The sequence below is a fragment of the Chrysemys picta genome, chromosome 1 (assembly GCF_011386835.1).
Source record: "Chrysemys picta bellii isolate R12L10 chromosome 1, ASM1138683v2, whole genome shotgun sequence".
Taxonomy (NCBI): domain Eukaryota; kingdom Metazoa; phylum Chordata; order Testudines; family Emydidae; genus Chrysemys; species Chrysemys picta.
The window spans coordinates 164,775,060-164,791,949 of NC_088791.1; the positions used below are offsets into that span (position 1 = coordinate 164,775,060).

At 42.1% G+C, this 16,890-nt stretch overlaps 1 protein-coding gene across 18 annotated transcripts in view; it reads left to right on the top strand.

The window, feature by feature from the left end:
• The window catches only part of EPHA3 (EPH receptor A3), a 469,948-nt gene that overhangs the window by 100,931 nt on the left and 352,127 nt on the right, over positions 1–16,890 (top strand). The window lies entirely within an intron of this gene.

The following is a 16,890-nucleotide window of genomic DNA, read 5'->3' on the forward strand; positions in this document are numbered from 1 at the left end:
ACCTTTTGATGACAAGCAGGCTTCTATTCAGAAAATATATAGGAATACTTTAAATTCAGATTTGAAAAGAATACAGGTAGACTTTAATATGTAGGGACTGAGATAAGCAGTAGTCTCAAAAGAGGGTTTAAATGAGAGAGAATTGCTGCAGAGTCTTATGCTCTCCCTCTTCCCAATGGTGGATTATGCCCATTAACATGAGATGCTGTATATCCAGGGACAAATTCTGATGTACAAAGACAGTACTGCACTCCCAGCCCCTATCATCCTATGGAGTGACAGATCAAGAACAGATATGAAGCCAAGTTTGTATCTATCTGTCTCTTTTTTTTATTTATCTAGGTACTTATGGCCCCCATCTTCATGTGACTGAGTAGACTTCTTGCATGAAAGTATGCAGAGAAACAATACCTAAGCAACTGGGCACCTCTACCTTGATATAACGTGACCCGATATAATATGAATTTGGATATAACCCGGTAAAGCAGTGCTCCGGGTGGGTGGGACTGCGCCCTCCAGTGGATCAAAGCAAGTTCGATATAACGCGGTTTCACCTATAACACAGTAAGATATTTTTGGCTCCCGAGGACAGCGTTATATCGAGGTAGAGGTGTACTTAGCGTTGTTAAGCTGCAATTCAGCAAGGGACATAAGCACATTTATAACTCTAAGCACATACAAACTAGTTTTGACTTGAGTGGGGCTATGAATGTGGTTATGTACCTTGATGAATCAGGAGTTTAATACATCGCATTATTTAATTGTATAAAAAATTGGACAAATACTATTTTTCCTTTACACCATGTAACTCTGACATCACTTATATATGTAAATGAAAGCAGAAACAGATCATAGGTTTGTTTATATTAAAAGCTGTGTGTGTGTGTGTGTGTGTGTGCGTGTTCTGTGTGACTGAGAAGAAAACATCAACTCAAATGCATTAAGCATAGTAGATGGGTGAACTACAGGTCAGTCATAAAAATGTTTGTGTTCTAGCAATTCTTTCGTAGCAATATATTTAGCTCTATCTATTTGTAAGCTTTTGGAGTGTAAAAACAGCACTACTAAAGAAGCAGAAAAAGCTCCTGATCTCCAACGTTGTGGTATTTTTGTTTTGTTTTGTGTTTTACACAACTTGGCCCATATGAGTTATTAACATGACAGGTTGTGAGGACTCTGAAGATGGGCTCTAGCTTCACTGTGCATTGGATCAGGCCAAGTGTTTACTGAAATCAGAGAGCTATGAATGTGCATGTAAGGGAAGAATTTTTGACTGTAGGACTGTCATTTCCTAAGTGGACTATGCAAATTTTCCTGGCAAAAAGAAATATAAACTACTACATTTACTCTTCTTCATCATATACATCATTTTGCAGCTGCTGCTGAGCAACGCATTCACATCTAGTAGTAAGCATCTGCACTATCAAGTAGGTGTGTGTTAACTTCCAAGCAGCTGACACATCATATTGCAAGAGCACATTTGATTCCTGAATGTTTTTTTCCTAATTCTGAGAATTAATTGCTGCATGCAGAATATTCTTGGTTTGAAAAGCTTAACTCTGCTTTCATCTTTTTTTTTTTTTAAGCTAAGCAGCCCTTTCTTTAGAATTAAATTTCACTGCACAGATTGGTCCCTGATATACACAATGACTATTTTTGGTGGCAGACGTATTGGGTTCCAATTTGTAAGCTCATCTGCTGTGTAAAGAACAGGAAGCAGGGTTGTTACTGTGACCAACTTTCTTTTGTTTCTTATTCTTTTTAGCAATAACACTGTAGCAATTACTGTGAATCTCTCCATGCCTTTTGCCAACAATAAAAAGGGCAAAAATAGCTTTTGGCTTGATTCCTGTGAAATGTTTCTCTATACAAAAAAAAAAAAAAATTACAAGGAAGTGGTATTCTTCCAGTTCTACTGCAACCAGCTGGCAATTGGCCCAAATGCATCAGGGTGCCTCCATTCCCATAAGGGGCTAGTGCAATTTTGAACCCTGCTTCCTTAATTTTTGTTCCAGCCTAAGTCTGGTTAAAGAGAAAAGGAAATAGCAAAGAATACCCAAACACAACAGTGGAGAGAGGGCTTCAGCTATACAGCTGGGATCCAAATTTGAACTTTTCCAAAACTGAAGTGTCAAGATGGATGTGAAGCAAACTCCTTTGGGCCAGATTCTCAGCTGGTGTGAATTGGTGAAGCTCTGCTTGAGTCAATGAAGCACAATTAATCTATATCAGCTGAGGAACTGGTCCTCTACCTCCGGTACAAAGAAATCCACCAAATGCATGAGAAAATAATGTGTGGGGCTATAGTTCATATTAACACAATAACTAGTAAAGAATCTAAAGTAGCAGCTGATTTTTCTCAGGTATTATAATGTGCAAGTTATCCACACAATATGGAATGTCCATATTTCTTCTGAGGTCTTAACTACTATTAAACACAGGAAATTGTAGGCATCTCAATTCAATTCTAGGACCATAGTCACATACATGACGTAGGGGTTCATGCCCAGGTCTTCTCTTAAGGTCAATTGAAACTTTGCCATTCTTTCAATGGGAGCAGGAAAAGACCCTTAGTAATAAGATTTTTTTTTTAAATAGTGTTTCCATATGACAGCCCTCAAAATGGCTTTGAATAGACTTCTGCACTACAGAAACATAATACATTTTTATATTTTACCAGACACTAAAATGCAGTGCTGCAATAGTTGTTTTTCTCTAACCTCTAACCAGATCCAAAATTGTGGGTCTAATCCTATTTCCATTGGAGGGAATGTGGGTTTTCCTATTGAGCTCTTTGGGAGCAAGGGCAGGCTCTTTTGAACTCTTGGATACAATGGGCCTAATTCTGATCTCTCATACTACTCATATTCTAGTTAGTTCAATGGAGTTATTACAGATTTACACTAGTCTGGGATCAGGATTTGGCTGAATAGAAAATTGGAAGCTTTCAAGTTCAAACAGTTAACATTTCTTGAACATGGTTTGGGAATACCGCAAACCATGTACACCGTTTTTTGTCAAATGTTACTTAGGCTCAAATTAAAATAGAGATTATTCTTGGCGGTTGGAGTGTGTCTGAGTCCAGCTTCCAAACCAAGTTCTGAATATTTTTTCCTAGTTCTGCAATTTTTGCAGCAGTTACATTGAGTTATGCTATGTAGCTTTATCCAACAATGTCACTAAGCAATGACAATTTACCATAGTCACGAGGTATAACTGTTATTGCCAAAAAGGCAAATGATCCTAGGATGTCCAGGGGACAGAACTTCAGTAATATAAAAGAAGTGTGTTCTGGGAAGAGCTTCTATATTTTCTGGTCGGACACTAAAAATCCATAATATATAACAATTTTTCCATTAACATAAATCTTGGTATGGCATAACTTTGAATGAGTGAAAAAAGAAGATTCAGCATATAATTGTAAGCATCTTTTGAGAACAATGTTTAAAAGGGATGATTTGAAGCTGGAATTGGAATTCATAATCTCTAGTGGGTGAACAGTTCTCAAACTGTGAGTCGGGACTTCAAAGTGGGTCGAGACCCTGTTTTAATAGGGTTGCCAGGGCTGACATAAGACATGCTTAGGCCCAGGGCTAAAGCCGAAGCCTGAGCCCCACCACCCAAGGCTGAAGCTGGAGCCTGAGCCCCATTTCCCAAGACTGAAGCCGAAGTCTGAAGGTTACAGTCCCCCATCCAGGGCAGAAGCCCTCAGGCTTTGGCTTCACCTCCCCACCACCCCATTTGGGATGGTGGGGCTCGGGCTTGGGCTCAGGCTTTGCTCCCCCCTTCTCAGGGTCATGTAGTCATTTTTGTTGTCAGAAGGGAGTTGCAGTGCAATGACGTTTGAGAACCCCTGTGCCTATGCACTGATACAAGATCTCTCTTCAAGACCGCATTAAAACATAGTAGAGCTGGAATTTCCATCCCTCAGGAAATAGAGATTTCAAAATTTGTTTTGTCCCAAAGTGGGATGAAAAGTCCAAATTGCAGAATTTTTTTTCAAAATAAAATATTCCAGAATACTGAAACCTTTTGTTGATAAGGTTGAAACATCTTGTTTTGACTTTTATATTTTACATTATTTATAATATTTGTCATATCATATATACCTTAGACAGCATAACATAAATGTTGAAATGGTAAATTTGAAATGCAACATTCTGACATTATTGAAACAATAGTTTCCATCAAACGGCAACAAAACAGTTTTTATTTAGTGAAATCAGGCCTGAGGGCCTGAGACATTGACTCTTTGCTGCCCCACCCTGACCCAGGGCCTGGGCCTGCTCATTATATAACAGTTGCTCAGCTCCTGTCTGAGGACCTGAGCCCGTGACTCACTACTGCCCGCTGGCCGGGCATGAATAACTGTTTTGCCTCTACTGCTACTGCGGCGAGAGACTCCCACGGCCAGGCTAATTCCCCGTCACACCTGAAAGGAAGTAGCAAGGTGGTGTGGTTTCCCGCCACCCCAGAGAAGGACAAGCCCTGGCCAAACCCCTCTACAATGTCTTCAACATTGCTCACATGTTTATGTATCTCTCTCTTAACTCTTTTAATGTTATCACCAGTTAATGTACCTCCAGTAAATGAACTTGTACGGTAAACTCATAAATATCTGGTGCAGTCTGTTTGTTTGTTTATGAATGGATGCTCCACTAGAGGAGTTGCTGAGAGACGTACATGGTAGGGACTGTCTTTTAATTCTGTGTGTGTTCAGCACTTAGCACAATGTTCCTTGGCACTACAGTAATACAAATAATGATGACGATGATCCAAAAGCAGGAAGGGGTTAAAGTTCCCTCAACTCCCATTGAGTGAGTGGTTAGAGTTCCAGGAATATGTCCTGATCCATAGAGGTTCAGAGCACTTGCAAATCTCCTTGCCTTCAGAGGGAATTGTGGATGAATGCAGGATCAGACTCTCTGCTAAAAGGAAGACTGGCCTCAATGATAGTGTGACTAAATCAGGAGTATTGAGGGAGCTTCTTAGGCAGAGGATCAAGTAATCACTGTACAGGATGGGGTGGCCCTCAGGGGAAGATTAAGAATCCCTTAGATGAAGGGATGTTCTCAAAGGGATGCACTTGGGGAGCATGAAAAGACAGCTGCAGTGTTGGTGTTGGGAGATGAGAGAATTGTAGTGCAGTAGGAAACAAAGCAATGGAGCTTGGTGGTATCTAGGGTTACCATACGTCCGGATTTTCCCGGACATGTCCGGCTTTTGGGGGCTCAAATCCCCGTCCGGGGGGAAATCCCCAAAAGCTGGGCATGTCCGGGAAAATCGGGAGGCTCGGCCGGGGCCTCTTTGTCCGGGGCCGGGGGCATGGTGCAGGGGGCCGGGCTGGGCGCGGGGCCGGGAGCCGGGGGGCGCGGTGCCGGTCCGGGCCCGCGGAGCCGGGCCGGGGTCGGGGTGTGCGCCGGGCCCGCGGGGCTGGGAGCCGGGGGGTGCGCCGGGCCGGGAGCCGGGGGGTGCGCCGGGGTCGGGGAGCCGGGGTCGGGGAGCCGGGGGGGGCGCCGGGGTCGGGGAGCCGGGCTGGGAGCCGGGGTCGGGGAGCCGGGGCGTGCGCCGGGGTCGGGGAGCCGGGGTCGGGGAGCCGGGGCGTGCACCGGGGTCGGGGAGCCGGGGAGTGCGTCGGGGAGCCGGGGCCGGGGAGCCGGGTCGGGGAGCCGGGGAGTGCGCCGGGGTCGGGGAGCCGGGGAGTGCGCCGGGGTCGGGGAGCCGGGGGGTGCGCCGGGCCCGCGGGGCTGGGAGCCGGGGGGTGGTCGGTCGGGGCCGGCACCCCAGGGCCCGAGCCGACCCAGGCTGGAGCCGTGGGGGGACCAGCCTGGGCCGCGCCTCCTCCCCCCCCCCCCTTACCTGCTTCAGGCTTCCCGCGAATTAAATGTTCGCGGGAAGCAGGGGAGGGGGCGGAGACTTTGGGAGGGGGCGGAGTTGGGGCGGGGGGCGTGGGCGGGGCTGGGGGCGGGGCCGGGCCCCCGGGGAGTGTCCTCCATTTGGAGGCACAAAATATGGTAACCCTAGTGGTATCAGCCTGTTCATGTGTAGCGTCTTAATTCTGTAATACACTCAAATCAGACAATTGCAATCAAATGCTTAGTCTGTTTTAAAGCCTTCTGGTTGGTGGTTTTTGCACAGACTGGAATAACAGACAGTTTATGCATACATGGACAACTGAGATCAGGATTTTTTGACTTGGTAAATAGCTAAAGAATCTTAATATATTGCCAACCAATTACACTTCCCATAAAGCAACTGTGTTCTTTGCTAGGGAATAGGTGGCTTCTACATAGCCATAGAATGTAAGCTACAGGTGTAACTCACACGAGCAGGTAGGGACATGTGGCTCTTTGGAGGAGGTGGTGGTGGTGAATTACACTGTGGGTTCATCTACACTTCACACTAATGCCAGGCTCTGACTCAGATTTCAGCCCAACCCCCTTTCTGTCCACACACAAACCAATATGACTCAAGTCACCAAGCTCTCAGGACCCAGGCCCTAGGACCCTGCTAAGGGGTGGGTCAGAGCCCAGGTCTTATTGTGACTCAGGTCCTAGCCCTGTCCTAGCCCTATGTTGTAGTACAGATGCAGGACAAGCTACAGACCTGAGTCAGAAGATCTGCACAGTGTGGTATGGATGTGTTGGCATGGCTGTGAGACTCTGGTCAGCAATTTAAGCCCAGGTTTACAATGCAGTGCGGATACTCAAGCACTGGCTTGGAAACACCAAGTCCAAAAGCCCAGGTCCATAATGCAGTGTAGGCATACCCTTTATGAACAGCCTTCTATGTGTTCAAGATATCCCCTTTAGAAAAGATGTTGCTATTCCCTATGTTTCAACTGCAGCTACCACAATATGAACGATTGTATAGCAGCCAGTGCTAGAAGAAAAACATAATAGCTCCTCAGCAAACAAGACTCTAGTTGTGGTTTTCAGCCAGAAAATAGTCTGATTTGAAAGGACCATTTACTGCAGGATGTGCAATGATCCATGTTCAAGTCGCTGTTCGAGCATTTTCCTCCTTTGTCATGGTGGTGGTTATCTGCGTGTGTGGGTATATGCATTAAACATAGCATGAAGATTTTAATGATGTATGCCACAGGGGAAAAGCACAACATGGTCCTTTCCTGTCTGCTGTAAAACATGGGTAGTGTGCGAGTGACTACTGATCCTCCATGTTTTTTAGAGACATCAATGATGGAAACAAAACTTTTAAAAAGGGAGGGGGTGTGAGGATTAGGTAAGGACATGAAAGCTGCAGTGTCAGATGGAAAATATATTTTTTTCATCCATACTCTTACCTATCTTTGTTTAGCGGGCATTTATGTCTCCAAGTCACTGTTTGTGAATGCTGCAAGGTCTTAGTTGTAAAGCAAACTACTTTAGCTAATCTCATAATGACAGTATTTAAATGGTTTTATATATCATGTTATATGTTCACTGTGCTATACTGACAGTGGCTTATCCCCACAACACCCTTGTGAGATAGATGTTGAGAAAACTCATAAAGTTTTTAGTTCTCTAGTTCCCAAAGTGGACCAGGATATGTTGTTGGAGGGACTTAATGAAGTGAGTAGCTTACAGCTGGGAAACCATTTTCTAGATGTCTGGCTAAACACACGGAGTCTGGTGTGTGCCTGCTTAAACTATCTCAGGCTAAAATTTATGTGCAGATATTTTCCTTATTTTACAAATGTAGCAACTCGAGACCAAGTTGAAGTAATTTGCCAAAGGCTGCACAGTGAGTCAGTGGCAGAGCCAAGGCCGCACTGATTCCTCCAAGCCGCCATTTAGGGAACAAAAGAAAAGTTGTGTTGTGTTCCTTGCCTGTTTAGCCCATTTTTCTATAGGGAGATGATATTGCAGGTGAGAGACTTGATATTTTTTTCAACTCCCTAGATTCTTCAGGAGGCTTTATGCTGTTTGGATTTCTGTTTCCAAAATGCAATCAGCAACATTACTATGTTTTTGGATGCAACAGCAGTAACATAATACCTAGAAAACAAGCTTTGGTCAGTGGAGAAATGGCAAAACCTCAGTTATTGGTTTTGAGGAGAGAAGGTGTATTAGCCCCGTAATTCTTGTCAGCACTTACATAGCCCTTTATTCAGTCAAAGAATTTTATAAAAAATTAGTGTAGTAATCTGCACAACTCCCTTTTACTATAGGTAAACAGTGTTATTCCTCTTTTAAAGTGGGGAAGTTGAGACAGAGTAGTAGTCCCTAAATGAATGGAATTACAGCTAAATTTTTAAGGTGGGATTTTCAAACATTCAGATTACATAAATGCTTTTGAAGCTCATCGTTATTACTTATGAAAGGTGCTGGCGTGACACTACGAGAGGCATAATTCTATTCACAGAAATGAATCAGCATTGCAAACATTCTCCTCCCTCTCCCCCCCCCCCCGCCATTCCCTGCCCAAACACTAATATTTTCCATTGTGAATCTAGAGGGACCGAGGTCTAAGGGTAGTTTAGTCTCCTTGGCTATTTAGTCTCTAGACTCTTGGTTGAGATTTTCAACAAAAGTACCAATAATTGAGAGAATTTTGTGACATTAACACAGTTCCCTTAGATCACATGTGTCAAACTCAAGGCCCGCGGGCCACATCCGGCCCGCCATACAATTATATCCGGCCCGCGAAATCGTTTTATATATCTGTTTTTAATGGCCCTGTGATATGACGCCCCAATAACACACACTACAAATCCCATGATGCAGTGCAATTGCCGCCAACGGCAAGCCGCGGTTCAAGTTCGCGGTCTGTTGATGTATACAACGCTAATATCAAATCAAAGCTAGACCCCAACAATGGCCAAGAGAAAAATTGATTCTGAAAACCGAGGCTTTCAAAGCCGGTGGGAGAATGAGTATATGTTTACTGAAATTGCAGGTAAACCAGTGTGTCTCCTTTGCGGGAGTAATATCGCTGTAATGAAGGAGTATAACCTAAGACGGCACTACGAGACGAAACATGAGAACAAATTCAAAAACCTGAGCGCAGGACAGAAGCTACAAAAGGTAGAGGAGTTGAAGAAGAATTTGACATCCCAGCAGACGTTTTTCACCAAAGCAAAATCACAAAGTGAAGCTGCTGTGAAAGCAAGTTTCATTGTGGCCGAAGAGATCGCCAAATCAGGACGGCCGTTTACCGAGGGGGAATTCGTAAAGAATTGTATGATGAAAGTGTGCGACGTCCTTTGTCCAGATAAAACGCGAGCGTTTGCAAATGTAAGCCTCAGCAGAAACACTGTTGCTAATCGGGTTTGTGAGATGGCGACTGATTTGAAAACACAGTTGATTGAAAGAGCAAAAGATTTTGTTGCATACTCCCTTGCCGTGGATGAAACTACTGACGCGACTGACACTGCACAGCTGGCGATATTTATCCGTGGTGTGGATTCCAATTTGTGCGTAACAGAGGAAATACTGGACATTAAATCGATGCACGGGACAACGAAAGGAGAAGACATCTTTGGAAATGTATTTCAAAGTGTAACCGACATGAAACTGCCGTGGGAAAAACTCGTTGGACTTACAACAGATGGCGCACCTGCTATGTGTGGTGAAAAAAATGGACTGGTGGGAAGGATGCGCTCAAAGATGCGGGAGGAGAACTGTGCCGGTGAGTTGACAGTGTATCACTGCATCATACACCAGGAATCGCTGAGTGCTAAAGTCCTAAAAATGGATCATGTGATGAACACTGTAACACAAACCGTCAACTTTATCAGAGCCCACGGTTTAAATCACCGCCAATTCCAGTCTTTTCTGCGGGAAATAGATAGCGAGTTTGGCGATATGCCATATCATACGGAGGTCCGGTGGCTAAGTCGGGGAAAAGTTCTCAAAAGACACTTTGAGCTGCGAGAGGAAATCTGCCAGTTCATGGACAGTAAGGGGAAAGACTGCACAGTTCTGCGGGATGAAAAGTGGAAATGTGAGTTGGCGTTCCTGGCTGACATAACGTCGCATCTTAGCGCTTTAAACCTTCAACTCCAGGGACGGGAGCACATAATAACCGATATGCATGATGCAGTGAAGGCATTTCAAGTGAAGCTGCGCTTATGGGAGACACAAATGCACCAATGCAACTTGTCTCACTTTCCCTGTTGCCAAGTAATACGGAACCAAGAAAGTGCCACAGTTTTCCCAAATGCCACCTTTGCTGAAAAACTCAGCGCGCTGCGCACTGAGTTCGCACGGCGCTTCAGTGACTTTGAGGCACAGAAAAGTAACTTCGAGCTGCTTCGCAACCCATTTGCAGTCGATGTGGAAACCGCACCTGTAGAAATGCAGATGGAGCTGATAGAACTGCAATGTAACGGGACACTGAAGGCAAAGTACGACACTGCGGGGCCAGCACAGTTCACTCGCTTCATTCCTGAAGCGATGCTGCAGCTCCGCCAACATGCGGCTCGAATCCTGTCCATGTTTGGCAGCACATATCTGTGCGAGCAGCTGTTCTCTGTGATGAAAATTAACAAAACGTCACACAGGAGTCGCCTCACTGATGAACACCTGCAATCGATCCTGAGAATCTTCACAACACAGAACCTAACCCCAAACATAAACGAACTTGTTGCAAAGAAAAGACTCCAAGTATCAGGCTCTGACTAAATAGGACAAGAAAATGGAATGTTATGATTTGTTATGATTATACTTTTGCTTTAAATTCAATTTTTTATTTATATTTTCAGATTTTTTAATATTCCAGCATGTACAGATTTTGAATGTATTGTATTGACAGGATATTTTTTTATGAAGAGCAAAATATTTTAAGTTGAAATGTATTTATTTTGGAATGATATCCTGTATTTTGGTTCATATTAATGGTTAAAAAACATAAATATTTAGTCTGTTAAATAAATGGTTATACTGTTCGGCCCACGAGTTTTGAGTTTTGGCCCCCTGTGCAATTGAGTTTGACACCCCTGCCTTAGATAATGGACTGAATTACAATTCAGTTTCATTGTAAGCCTTGAGCAGCTGCAATTGGTCCTGACTTCACAGTATTATCAACCTAGACCAGATTCAAAATTGCAACCTATAGGTGAAAGGCTCTGTGTTCCATTACCAATCCCTTGATCCAGCCAGGCCCATAACTGCCTGTTGTTAACATGCACTTCAATACAACATGTATTCTTTTGGTTCCCCAGCAATCAGTGCTAAAAGAAGAGTCCGTGTGTCGCGCGCTCTCTCTCTCTCTCTTTATCTATTTATTTATTTATATTATATATATATATATATTTACCAGTCATCACATTGGTCTCATTTACTATATGTCCTAAAGGAGGCAGTAAAATTAGTTTTTGTCAGTAGCTACCTTTTTACTTAGTGAACATTAGCAAAAATAGCTAATTATGAAGACATATAGTCATGAGACAAACGACTGGTACAAACAAATGTGATGACTGGTAAATATATGCATTTTTGTAATGAATATTGTGTATACCTGTGTGTGTGTGAGAGGGAGCAAGTGCAATGGGTTACTTACCATGGAGTTATTCAAAAGTGATTCTTAGAGGGACCAAGCAGGAAAGGCAAAACAATGACACCGATAAGAGTCCTTGAGGAAACAATGGGGAAGCCATTTGCTGGATAACACCCCTTGCCACGCTCATCCAGGCTCGAACAGTTTATTCTTCCCGAGGCTTAGACTAAACTCAAAATGAAGATACTAAGCCATTATGAGATCCCGGCCTACAAAAGGAAGGAGTTGAGTGAGTCAGGAGGGGCTGCCCAGGGAGTTAAAGTGAGTGCGGACAGGGATGCAGGGAGCCACCCAAACTGATGAGAGTCAGTCTTCAGGAAACGAGCAGTAATTTGATCCCAAGAGACGGGAGGGGAACACAAGGTTAAGTCATGTCTACCTAGAGGCTTGAGGGGAATGCTGATTCTCTGGCACTGTATATTATTACTATTCACAAGTTCCCAAAGGAAAACTCTTGCTTGTATCAAGTCCACTGGACCTGGTAGGTGTCACTGTTGGAAACCAATGGTTTTAGCCTGGAAACGCAGTTGGAGAGAGATTGGATTGCAGGAGAAGTGGATGTACAGGCCTGCCACTTGGAAAGGGTATGCTTCGGGGACTGGCTTAGGACCTCAAAAGGGGAAGCCTACCTGTGGCTGTGACAGTATGTTCTACCAGTAATTATTTCAGAATTGAAATGTTGGGACCTTTTCTTGAAAACCATATATAGGTGACTTGATTGATTTCATGTGTATTTTCCTACACATTTTTAGCCTTTATTTTTTTGCAGCACTCTTTCCGGTTGAATAAATTAAGTGGCAAACTACGGAGTCAACCATAGCATGTAATTAAGCTCTTTGCACGTTGACTATTAGTCAATAGCGCTATCAAGACATTTGCTTTTTGCCACACAGTATTCTTGGACTGAATGCTATAATGGAAGAAGTATGTTCATTCCTGGAATGAATACTATAACAGAAAAGGCATATTCATTCCAACAACACATATGAGAAACCAAAGGTTTGCTCAGAGCTTTTCTTTTTTCAAAGGAGACAGCAGAAATCTAACAGAGACTGTCAAATTAGAAGCAATCTCTAATTCAAGGTACATGACAATCACACTTACACTGCACATCTTCACAGAATGCAATGTGTTACGTTAGTTTACAACAAGCAATGTAAATCAGGCCCTGTGCAGCACACGAGGGGAGCTTGAAATCAGTATTCAGTACATAACACTGAGAAACAAATATAGATGGTGCTGGTAGGGCCTAGCAATTCTAAGTGAAGAGTACAAGAAGTAAACAAGTAGGTCTCCTAACAACAAAATCAAACATAGGGTGAAATCCTGCTCTTTCACTAAGGAATGATTATTGCCTGCTGTGTGTAAAAATAGCCAACGCAAATAGCACAGCTCAGCAGTGTTAATTTAATAGTTGAATGTGCTTATGGCTGTTCAATGAAGCAGAGTGAATAAACCAAAGGGAATAGTTTATTGAATGATTTTAGTCCCTTTTATTACTGATGGGATAACCACAAGCAAATCACAATTCCCTTGAATTCATTTGCTCAAATATTTTTGAGGAATAGGTTTTTTTCAGATACTTCGTACTTAGTGGATTGACCATGAACGTTATAAATTCAGACCACAAAGAATAGTTGTGATTTAATCAGGCACGTTACATTTTATCAATCCTGTTCATTGATTGGATGAGAGTGCAACTTCCAGGACTAATATTTAAATTAATTTTATTCACATTTGTGCCAGGAAGCTGGACCATTCAAATGTGTGCAGAAAGCAAATGCACAGGGACACAAATATGGCCCAAGCAAATACATTAAAAAAGTGAAACAGGCATTCCCAGGAACATTCTTGCATTACTTATCTAGAAGTATGAGGTAGAACAGGAATTTCTCTGAAAATCCCATTCTGCTTTATAATTAAACACAATGTGCTTTAATGAAAGGCTACTGCAGACCGAGACACAATATCTTAGCTAGTCACATTCCTGGTATGATTCATTGACATGGTAAGGTAAACTAACGCACACAACTCACCAGGTTTTTCCTTTTAACAAAGTAGAACTTTTCACATTATACAAATATAGAAAACAAAAGCAAAGTCTGTGTTTATCAGTTGACCTCCTTTGTGTGTGAAGTTGTCTCACTGGATGAGAGCCTGCACTGCTCTGCCTTCAGAGATGGGAGGTTGGTGTGTGTTGTGCGGTCACGAACAAGAGCTACAGAATAATGCACTTTGCATTGAATCCTGATAGGCCTACTCAGGGCATTGATGGTAGGGCTTGGGAGAGGCCACTTGATTGACTATTATGAGTCCAGTGGTAGTGATCCCTGGCATACAGAACAGAGGGCAGCAGCTGTTAGGCTGGAGAGGACCCAGAGGGGCTATGATGCAGACCTCTATCCTGCCCCAAGTTTGGAGAATGGGTTCCATCACATACACACTCTGTCTCACACAACTGCCAGCTGGAATTGTACACAAAGCTCATTTTCTTGGGTTTTGTGAGGGGCTCGTTGTAGAGTTTGCCACCTAATGTAAGACTGTGTACGTTCTTTGGGAAATGGGCTGTCTTTTGCTCTGTATTTGTATAGTGCCTAGCACAATGAGGTGCAGATTCTAATGGGGATCTGTGGATGCTACTGTGCTAAAGTGATAGGGGGGTATTCTACCCTTAAACGTGCAGCATGCATGTAATATTTGGAGGCTTGCAAACACTGGTGTGCACAAATTGACCTTATCTGTATGAATCATAGGACAATACTATCATTTAAAATATCCCTTTCATGAGCAGTGGGGGAGAAAAACATGACAACTCTTGGTGTTTAAAAAGCTGAAAAACATCCATTCTGCCTCAAACGTGAGCATGAAGAACACATTCCATTCTTAAATTATCATTGCTTAATTTTATCACTTGTGGTAGCTATTTCTATACAAGCAGGCACTCCAGGTCTTGTTGGGTAAGTAAAGTTAATCAGTAATAATGGACCACATCTGAAACATTCCCCTTGCGTTGAAGGGTAGCCCCAAAGCTTATCAGTGTGTGTCTCTTCACATGAAACACATAGAGTTTTGGTGGTACTCATATAGGAGCTCTATAACAATATCCAAACCCCGAAAGAGAAAAGTGAATTGAGGATTTGACTTATAACTACAGATGTAGGTATTCTAACATCCATCACAACTTGCTTCCAGTCTAAGGTGTTGGCATATATGTGTAAAGTGTTCAAATGAGCTTTTTTCAAAGTTGTAAGCTCTGCTGTACACTTTGGCTCACTTCTGGAACAATATTTCTGCTAGAGGTAATGGATGCTCAGGTGTGACCTTGATGCTACTTTTGAGGCAGCCTATTGACATTGTGATGAAGTAAGAAGTGAAAATAAACTTGTCACATGGATAAGATGTTGGAGATGTTCCATTAATTAGGTGATTTGTTTTTTACAAGTTGGTAGGAAAACTGAGATTGGAATTTTGTCCCTACCTCTCAGGGTCCTAGAGCCCAAGCCTGGGAGTCTACACAGCAATGAAACAACCTCTGTAGCCTGAGCCCCACGAGCCCAAATCAGCTGGCATGGGACAGCTGCGAGTGTCTAGTTGCTGTGTAGACATACCCCAAGTGACTTTGCTTTGCATACAATATACTTCAACTTCTCCCACCTCAACAAAATAGCTAAGGATAAGAAACAAATCTTTAAAAACTGTATTAAAATGGGGGTGGGGGAGTAAAGGGAGATAGGGTGGTCATGCCTCTCAATTCTTAACAGCAAGGCTCTCTCGATCTATCAAGGCCCAAATGTGGGATGCAGCATATGTCGAAGATCCAAAATGTACAGACAAAAAAAAATTATTTCAGGAAAATTTAAAATGCTGTAGGATTCAATTAGTTAGTGTTAAATAAAATAAAGAACAGTTTAATTTATTATTTCTGATGTAAATATTTTTCGAAAGTAAGTGAGAGGGCACCAAATTTCGGACTAATGAATGATGTGCTTCAAAATGAAGTATATTTAAGAGGTACGGTGGTCGCACTTCCATGGTTCCTTCTTGGATTCTGTAGCACTGGAAGTAGTAATGTCTAAATAGTCTCTTAGAGTGATTTATGCAACATCAGTTACACCATTAGACATTCCTGTTTAATTTTCCTGAACTAATTGAGAAAGCTCTTTGCTGAAATTCTAATAGTGCTTCATTATATTTTCTAATTATCTTTCTAGACAGTTGCTGCTAACTTGACCAAAAGTGAATTGCACAAATACCCTGAATAGCAGAAAATGAACTGTTTTTTGTTTAACAGTTTCAGATCTGTTGTTTGACTGAACTGAGGCTTTTTAGATTGTGTGTGTGTGTGTGTGTGTGTGTATATATATCTATCTATATATATAGATATATATAGATATATATAATGTTAGGGTTTAATATATATATTAAAAAAAATAAAATCAGACAATACGGCTTTGACCAGTCTTTGCTGAAATGAGACTCTCTTCATCCTGCTTCATAAACTTAATATAATTTGACCTTGAATGAAAGGGCTTTCACATGTGATAGAAACTAATTGTATGTGTGGTGTTCAAATCAGTGTTAAAATGAAATTAGTACTGCACAGGAGGGGACATTACAAGGAAAAACATACCATCTTAATGAGCTATAAACCTTTTGGGTGCAGCATTATTTTCAAATCATTGAGATAGCTGTAAAGTCACCTTAGCTGTCTATGACCCAAGTAAACCCCTTGATTTTTTTAATATTGTATCTTAAATAAAAAGATTGCAGAGGTTTTAAAACTACATTCTTACACCCCAACGTTTCCTTCTCTGGAGCACCAGAAAGCCAGATGACATTCTTAGCAACTAAAAAGCTTGGAAAATGTAAAGGTTTGTTAGAAAAAAAATTACATCTGTACACGTGTTCTTTGTACCATGGCATTTGCACCTACGTGCATTCATTTGTCCAGTGTAGAAAGATGCTCCAAGGAACTGGGCAATTTGCATGTTTCAGTAACACTACAATAAAGCCTTTGAGAGTCCATGACGATTGGGATTATAGCCAAGATAAATTAAGTGTTTTAGAGATTTTTAGAGCCAAGGACTGATATGTAATTTTTTGTAATATGTACATTGAAGGAAGGTCAGATTTAATTATATTAATATAAAACTTTACATAGTGTTCTTTTTCCTTCAGAGTACATGTAGAAAATTATTTAATGTGGTTTCCATCCTTAGTAGAAGAACCGTTATTAATTATTTCTTTATAAAGCACACTGCACTTCTGTATTGTATACAGAGGTCTAAGAATCTAATTCTGTTTCCACAGAAGATAATAGAAGTTTTGCCAGTGACTGATGGAAAGAGCACTTGGCCCAACAACTTTTATTATATCTGTATATAGACACTA